The sequence below is a fragment of the Hevea brasiliensis genome, chromosome 4 (assembly GCF_030052815.1).
Source record: "Hevea brasiliensis isolate MT/VB/25A 57/8 chromosome 4, ASM3005281v1, whole genome shotgun sequence".
In the NCBI taxonomy this organism is placed as follows: Eukaryota; Viridiplantae; Streptophyta; class Magnoliopsida; order Malpighiales; family Euphorbiaceae; genus Hevea; species Hevea brasiliensis.
The window spans coordinates 32331333-32340183 of NC_079496.1; the positions used below are offsets into that span (position 1 = coordinate 32331333).

An 8851-nucleotide genomic window follows, 5' to 3' on the forward strand; every position below is an offset into this window, starting at 1 on the left:
TGTTACAATCCGAAGTCATATATCCTCCTCCACAACTGTTGCAGTGTTGGTTGCTTATTCCAATAGCGTTGGCTTGCATTTTGTCAAACCTCTTCATGAGCTGGTTAAATTGTTAAATTGAGCATTTATCATGCTTAAGGCATCCACTTCTAGGATCCCTACTGTCCTTGTATTTCCCCTTTCATTTGACCACTCGTAGTTGTGATACGCGACCCTCTCCAGAAGTTCAAGTGCTTATGCTATTGTTTTCTCCATTAGGTTACCTTTTGCAGCTGAATCTACTGTGCCCCTTATAAAGGGCAATAGCCCATTGTAAAAATTCTGAACTAGGAGCCAATCCTCAATGCCATGGTGTGGACATTCCCTCTGCAGGTCTTTATACCTCTCCCATGCGTCATAGAGTGATTCACCTTCCTTTTGCCTGAAGGTGTTGAGTTCAACCCTCAACTTTGCAATCTTTGCAAGTGGGAAATACCTTGCTAGAAAAGGTTGTGAGAGGTATTTTTAAGTGGTGAATGTTCTAGCTGGTTGAGAAAGTAACCACTTTCTTGCTCTGTCTCGAAGGGAGAATGGAAATACTCTGAGTCTTATAGCTTGATTAGAGGCTCCATTCATCTTGAATGTGTCACATAGGGCAAGAAAGCACTGGAGGTGGTAATGTGGATCTTCTGTTGGTGAACCCCCAAACTGGGTCTATTGAATCATCTAGAGCCATGCCAGTTTTAATTCAAAATTGTTGGCCTCCACTGCAGGTCTTGTAACACTTGGCTGGAATCCTTATATAGATGGAGCTCCATAGTCCCTCAAGAGTCTTGGCCTATTGTTGTTGTCAGCCATGATTGGAGTTTTTGGATTTCCTTGATCTTGTTCTTGGTGTCTCCTTTCTCTCCTGATGTCTCTTAGAGTCCATCTATCTAGAGATCCAAGTCCAAAACTTCTTCCTCTAGCTTTGCTCTGGTCATGCACCAAACCAAATACCTGAGAGAAAATAAAAGAATTAATTAAGTAAATTTAAACAATAATAATAAATGCCTAAATTAGCTAAAGTACCTATCGCCTAATATTGCTAAAATTAAAATCCCTGGCAATGGCGCCAAAAACTTGTTTGCCATTTTTTCAACCCCGCAAGTGCACGGATCTCGAACAAGTAATAAAGTAATGAGTAGAGTATCGTCTCACGAGGAATTTAGTTAGCAAGTACCAAGCTACACAACAATTCTAACTGTTTAGGCTACCGAATATAGATGGAGAGTGAATTAAATCTACTTTGGATGCTAAAAATAAATTTTGAATAAAACTATATATTAAAGCAATTCCAAAATTAAGATTTCACACTTTAACCTTATTATAGATTTTAATCTCGTCTATTCATCGGATTAAGAATCATTGCTTTGATGGAAATTAATCCTAAGATATCCTAGGTCCTCTCTCAAGGCACCTAAGGTGTGTTTCAACCAGAACCAAACCCTACTTTCATTGGCGATTAGTCCTAATAAAAACCTTTTAAAATCTATGATTAATTATGGAACTCCACGAAGGATTTTAGTCTATCTTTAGGTCAGATTTCCTAAGTTCAACATTTTGATTTTTCGAAACTAACCTTCACCTTTTAGTCTTTCAATTAGTATCTTATGTCATGTCTAAGTGGGTACCAACACATAGAATACATTAAGAACACAGAATATTAAATCAAAGAACAAAACTCAAATCCAATAAATAAAACTCAATATTGATCAATAATAACGATTACAAGTGCTACTCTCCCAATTCCAGAATAAAGGAATTACTCACTCATGGTGAGTTTAACAAACATAATGAAAGTAAAATGAAAGAACATAAAAAGTCCGCTTAAAGAAATAGAACAAAAGAACCGAAGAGGATTTTCTGCAGCTTTGGACTTGTAGAACTTTGGCTGAGGATTTTCCTTTTGTGCTGATGCTCTCTTCTTCAAGACGGCTTTGAAGAATATGCATGTGAAAAGATGAAAGAATCCCTCCTTTATGTTTTTTGCTGCTCCTATTTATAATGAACGATCTAGGGTTAGGTTTTTAGAGTCTCCAAGGAAACAGGAGTCTCTTCTTTCTACAAAAACTAGAGCTAGAACCCTAATAAGGAAATTGGTTGTCGGCTGATACATGGCTTGTGTGTCACCACACAGCACAGGGCCATGTCACTACACGGCCCAGATGGTTGCATCTTGTGTCAGGGTAGGAGTTTACACGGGCTTCAAGTAGTTACACGAGTCTGATTACACGGCCCATGTACTGTTGCTCTTCCAGGAACTCTTTAAGCTTTGCCAGGCAGAATATTACACGGGTCTTGGGGGATTACACGGGTCATGTTACACGGCCCATGTACTATGTTTTTTCTCTAACTTCTTTGATTTTCTCCTGGCAGAAGGTTACATGGGTCTGTGGTTGTGGTTACAGGACCCATGTACTTTGTATTAGCAACAATCTTCTTTCCTTGAGTCTTTCCAAGCCTCCTTTTTTACTCCTATAACTTGGAACTTCTTCAAAACACCTGGAAACATGCATAAAACATAGAATTCAGTACAGGGTGATGACTTTTGCAAATGTTAATGAATTTAGAGATTAGGCATGAAATTATCTATCTAAATGCTATAAAATATTGTACAAATGTGCTTAAAAACATCTATATAATACAAGTGTATCAAGACACAATATTTTGGTTGACCATTAAATTCACAACTTGTGTAACTAATATACAATTTTCTCTTTAGAAGCTATAATGCAGTTTTAATTTTGTAAAATGTTATGGATTTCCAATCTAAACATTACCCGATCTCGATAAGTTACTTTAATTGTGGCCTAATCACAGGTCACTTTTCCAAACTCAGCAATGGTCCAAGTTGCTTTCCAAATAAATGTTTCAAGATTATTCAATCTCATGCACTTTTATGTTTAGTTGTTTTACGATATCTTCATCGTGTTTTTTGTTCTCTTCATTGTGTATTCATATGTTTAAGTTTCAGGATTATCTGATCTCATGCACTTTTATGTTCGTTTGTTTTTCGATCTCTTCATATCTGTTCGTCCTGTTCTGATCAATATCTGATCTCCGATCTTACGTTCTGTTGTTTTTCGATCTCAATAACATTATAATCAGATACCTCAAAATTCTAAAATTGCGATTAGTCTTGTATTCAGTTATCTGGTTGTAATTATGCAAACACTTATTTTAATAAAAGTTAATATTTTATATGATCTCTTAAGTACTTATCCAATCTTAAAAAGTACAAGATTGCTCATGCAAAAAGAGTTATATTATTTATCTCAAAAAACTATGTAATTACATTCATTCAATGGGTGGGTCTTCCCCAGCCCGATCTCCAATTACATTTTCATTATTTACTCTCTCCTCTCCCTCCAGTTTACCCTTGCTCTTAGCTTGAACACCTGAAGCAAGCTATTTGAGCCAAGAGAATTCCTCTTTGGGATAGCGCTTGACCAGCTTAACTAGGAGATCACTATGGGCGTTCACGTAAGTGCCAACTTCCTTTACCAGAGCTTCATCCTCTTTAGCTTTAATCTATTCGAAGAACTTAACTAGGTTAGAAGCTCGAGAGGTGCAGGCATCTTCAAGCTTTTTCTTTAGCTGAGCAGTCCTCTCTTTAAGAGACCTCACTTGTCTCTCTAGTTCGATAATCTGTTCATTCGCAGCAGAGAGTTGGCTCTTCACAGTCACCGCATCCTGGACCTCCTTTATAATCTCCCTCCTAAAGAGGTGGGCCATTTCTCTGAGCATGTGTTGATTCATAATCACTTCCAAACTCAAGCTCATTGTTTGAGTGATGAGATCCTCCATGCTCTCTGGGCCCATCCGAGTTCAGTCTTCAGGGAGTCAAATTGTAGCGCCCAATACTTTGGCTAAGTCAATGTTCCCTCGTACCGAGTAGTTCCTCTCTAGTGAGTGAAGTAAGGCTTAGGCATCTCGAGAGAGTGGTAACCCGATTAGGACTACCTACCCTGAGAATCCGCTCTTCGTAGCCAAAGAGACTAGAGATTGGGAAGGAGGCTTGGCAGGTTGAGTGAGAGGCTTCATAGTGAGGATCTACACCTCCGAGGTTGGTTGCTCTTGAGTTTGGATTGGAGAGCTTGGCACTTCCACCTGAGCCCATCTCTAGGCTGAAGGAGCGGAAGCATGAAAAACATAAGTTTATATCATTGAATTCAAAAACTTTTCACCTAGGGTCACATGCATCATACAAGATTCATTTTTATCTATTTGATTTCAATGATAAACAACATATTAAAACTCTTTTAATATATTTTTGGATTTAATTTTCCGTTTAAGATTTTAGAATTAACAAATTAATTCATTAGAACCCTAGATTAGATCAAGAACAAGTGCACTAACCTTTTTTATGCACTATAGTGTGTTTGGCACCTTTGGGATGCACCTAGGACACTAGATGTTGTCCCTCTAGCTTGTCCACACCAAGATCACCAATGGCAGCCCTTAAACAGCTTCTAAAGCTTTCCCAATCAATTAGAAAATCAAGTTTTGCCTTTTGAGAGATTACAGATGTAAAACAGGACACTAGAAACGATTTCTAGTATTTTTAATTCAAGAGATTGTTGTCTAATCTCTTTGAATTGATGAGAGATGAAGAAGAAGAGAAGGAGAGGTAGCCAAGGGTGGTGGCACCAAAGAGAGAACAGCAGCTTATATTTTTTGTTCTTTCATCCTTACACTTATATAGCTAGGTCACCACTTAAAACCCTTGCAACATATCACCTTCTGATTAGCTCTAGGTTTAATTGACCCAATCACATTGTGCCAAGTGTTAAACCTATATTTAATCTTGACCTTGATCATCTTACATGATTCAAAGACATATGGCTAGCTTATGTGTAGTGCCATGTGTCACCATCTCATGGTGCCACATGTCACCCTGTGAAATGACCAAAATACCCCTGTGTCTTAATTTTGAGTTCTCAACCCAAAATAATTATTTCTCCTCTTCTAATAAATTTATATCAAATATAAATTAATTAATTAATCTTTATTAATTAATTTCTCATTAATTAAATTTATATTTACACACTTTAAATATAAATTTAACTTATACTATACATTCAATAACCTAGATTTGGTTTCAAGCCATGCTAGGAACTTTACAATCTGATTGCAAACCAAATCTATTTAATTAATCAATTAAACTCTTTAATTAATTAATTAAATCATATTTAATTTGGTGATTACTTGTGTATGTGTGTGACTCACTAGGCTCATCACTAATTGACAATGAGACATGATATCAACTTTTAATATCATCAGAACTCTTTCTTACCATAAATGATTTCTCTAAATCATTTTATGCTGCTCATAGACTATGGTTAACACCTAGCATAGCATGCCATAGCCACCCAATTAGTAATAAAGTTTACCTTAAATGAACCTATAATCATATGTTACCATGCACTAGAATCTCTCTATTACAAAATCCCAATTCGAGCTGGAGTCATGGTTTATGTCAAATCCCATTTGCTATGAATATTATGTTCTCTTTTAATTCCAGTTCTTGATTAAAAAGATTTTCTCATCAGAAACTCTTTTCTGATTAAATCTATCTACCCTGGCCAGGAACTTGAAACATCAAGAACAATTAAATGAACATAGGATTTTATTCCTATTTACTCAGGGCAACAGACTCCATCTTGATCAACACCTACCACCATATATAACTAGTAGGAGCCAACACATGCCCATATACCCATACATAGTACAAGTATGAAAGCAGTATCAAACTCAAACTACCTAAGATAACTGTGCTATCTCAGGTCTAAAGATTATATGCACTGATATGATTTATGACAATGCATTAATAAGAGTAAACTCCATATGTGTAACACCCCTATTTGCATAGCCTGGTACATTTCACTATTCTGGTGACCGGTGTCGGTCCGGATAATTAAGGAGATTAGAACCATACTTAAGACAACTAGATAAGCCTTGAACACAAATAATTAGTAATTGTCAATTAGTTAAGTATAAATAAGAAAAACAGAACATAAGAAGTTAAATGAGACGAGAGTCACAGCGATGAGTGACCTTCTCAGGAAGGATTGCAAAGTCAATTTAAACTCAAATTTCAAACCATAAAATGTGACGCCGCGGTCCTTAGGACTATTACGAACATAGTGGAAAAGAGAAAATCACAAAAAAGAATTGTTAAGCAGGTCAAATAATTAGGTTAGGGATCCGGAAGAAATATCAAATAACTTACAAACCGAATCAGATCGGCGAGGGGCAATTTGGTCAATTGACCCCGAGAGCTGACTCCTGACCTAATTGTCAAATAAAATCAGAGAAAAAAAAATTTTAAAATCAGAAATTAAATTAAAAAACTAATAAAAAAATAAATAAAAAAAAGAAAATGAAAAAGTGAAAAGAGATGACATCATGCATGACATAATGCATGATGCCATAAATACTATAATTAATAAATTTAATTAATTTATTTTATGGTCTTCCTAAAGGATAAATCCATAAAAGAAAAAGAAAAGAAAAAGAAAAAAAGACGTATCTTCTTCAAAGTTGCCGTCCACCTCTCCTTTCTCATCTCTCTCATTTTTCTTAACTTCTTCCATTAAAGCTCACTAAAACGCTTCTTAAACCCAAGATTTGAGCCATGGAATTTATAGATTTCTTAGCTAAAACTTGTATTTGAGTGTTGAGAAAAAGATTGAAGAAGAAAGAAAGAATAAAGGAAGAGGTTTAAAGAGGAAAAATTTTCTGCACTAAGGTTAGTAAACTAAACTTGATTTGTTAGTTGAATTAATTGTGTTTATAGTTGAATAAACCTAGAATTATGCTTAAAATGAAATGAAAATAATTGTTGGAGGACAAAAGAAAAATTTGGTTAGCCTATGAGGGGAGTGATTTGCTTGTGTTTTGATTGAATTAATTATGTTAGGAAGCTTAATTGAAGGTGAAAGTGATGTTGGTATGCTTAGAATTGATTAAATGTAATAAATATGTGAATTAGGGTTTTGGAAGCTAAAAATGTGAGAATTGGTCAAATAGTGTGTTTGACCTTGTTTGAGATGAAAAATAGTCTTTTGTGACCAATTGAGATGTGTTGGAAGTGTTAGAAGTGAGTTTAAATTCGGACTGAAAATGGCCATGCTGCAAGCAGCAGGACCAAGGACTCTTTGAGGGACCAAAACTGAAAATTTACAAGTCCAATTGGTATGAGAACAATTGGAAATGAAAATAAACACAAAATGGAACATTTTTCATTGAGGAACCATGCCCAAAAAGTGACTAAAACCTAGTGAACAAATTGACCAAATCCGGAATTAGGCAATCTGACCTGTACAAAAATGACCAAATGAATAGTATTTGTTCATTTGGCTATAACTTGGGCTAGGTAGGTCTAAATGACCTGAAATTTTACCTGTGGAAATCTAAGATATAGACCTAAAACTTTCATGAAGAACACAAACTCAAATTATGCACTTAACCAAGTCATTTGGCCACCCAAAGTTGGTGACTTAAAACTGCCAGAACCAGTTTGGTGCCCAGAAATCTGGGTTAAGTCTAATCCGGCAGCCATGATTCAAATGGCTATAACTTGAGGTACAAAACTCCAAATGGAGTATTTCAAAAAGGAGAATAAAGTTAAGACAATAGGGGACATTTTCTATGAAGAAAGTTTTGCCAAATTCTAACAGAAAAATGACCAATGGAACAGTGTAACTTAAGACACCAAAACTAAAAATATACAATTTTGCCTAAAAGACTTAGAATTTGAGAAAACAACCAAAACCAACAAATTTAGTAACCAAAATGTGGTATGTGGGTGAAGTTGGAATTCCCATACCTATTAAGCCTTAGAAAGTCAACAAATTGACTTGAATAGTGTCATGAATAGTAACCCCGAAATACAAATTTTAAAGTACGTCAAGTTTATCATATTCAATCTAGGTATAAATAGATTTGATTTTATTTTTGGACTTATGATAAGTTGTGATACTGAAATACTATGAAACTGTGTGTTTCAGTTGAACAAAACACCGGGAAAGAACCCGAGGAATCGAGTCTAGGCCAAGAGGCGACTCGCTTAAGGTTTGTGCACAACTAACTATTTTGTTACTTTTCACTTTTAAATTGATTTGAACAAGTTTATTTTATGATTTATAATTTTGTTGTGTTGAGGATTTTAATTTGTTGAATGAAATTGTATAAATTAAATATAAATTTTCTTATGCATTTAAGGATTTATTGCATGGTTTTGAGGATTGTAAATTCTAAATTTGATGTGTTGCCAACCTTGAGCATGAATTCATGATGATTAAATATGTTGATGATTTGTAAACACTTTGTAAATAGAAATTGTTTTGAATATGATTTGAAACCACAGTTGACATGGCAAAATTTGTTGTGAATTCTCATTAGCTTGTCTAGTGAGATATCTCCTCCACTAGATGGGGCATGTTTCTTCCTCTCTGGCTTGCCAGTTGGGGAAGAGTTTGAATGAGTACTCATATATACTAGCTAGTCTTTGTTCCTCCCTTTTAGCCTCGGTTATTGGGAGAGTGTGAAATGTCGTGGTGTACAACACGACATCTATTTGAATTTTGGGTCATGGGTTCAACTGTGTGAATTTTTGGCAACGCCCTTCAAATTGTGCATGTGGTTGAAATAAATAATTTGTCAGTGATTCAAAATATTTTTATATTGTTTCAGGATTTAAAAGAAATATAGATAAATAGTTACTATTTGATCAAAATGTTATTCAAATGAATAATTTGCATGAATGAAAATATTAATTTCTGAATGTTATGAATTTTGAAGAATTTGGAAATTTTAAATTTTTATT

General features: G+C 35.1%; 1 non-coding gene across 1 annotated transcript; it reads left to right on the forward strand.

Moving 5' to 3' along the window:
* The first annotated feature begins 343 nt into the window (after window positions 1-343).
* On the forward strand, window positions 344-450 carry LOC131179777 (small nucleolar RNA R71). The gene has a single exon (XR_009148663.1). It is a non-coding gene; the product is annotated as a small nucleolar RNA R71 (small nucleolar RNA).
* Window positions 451-8851: the final 8401 nt, after the last annotated feature.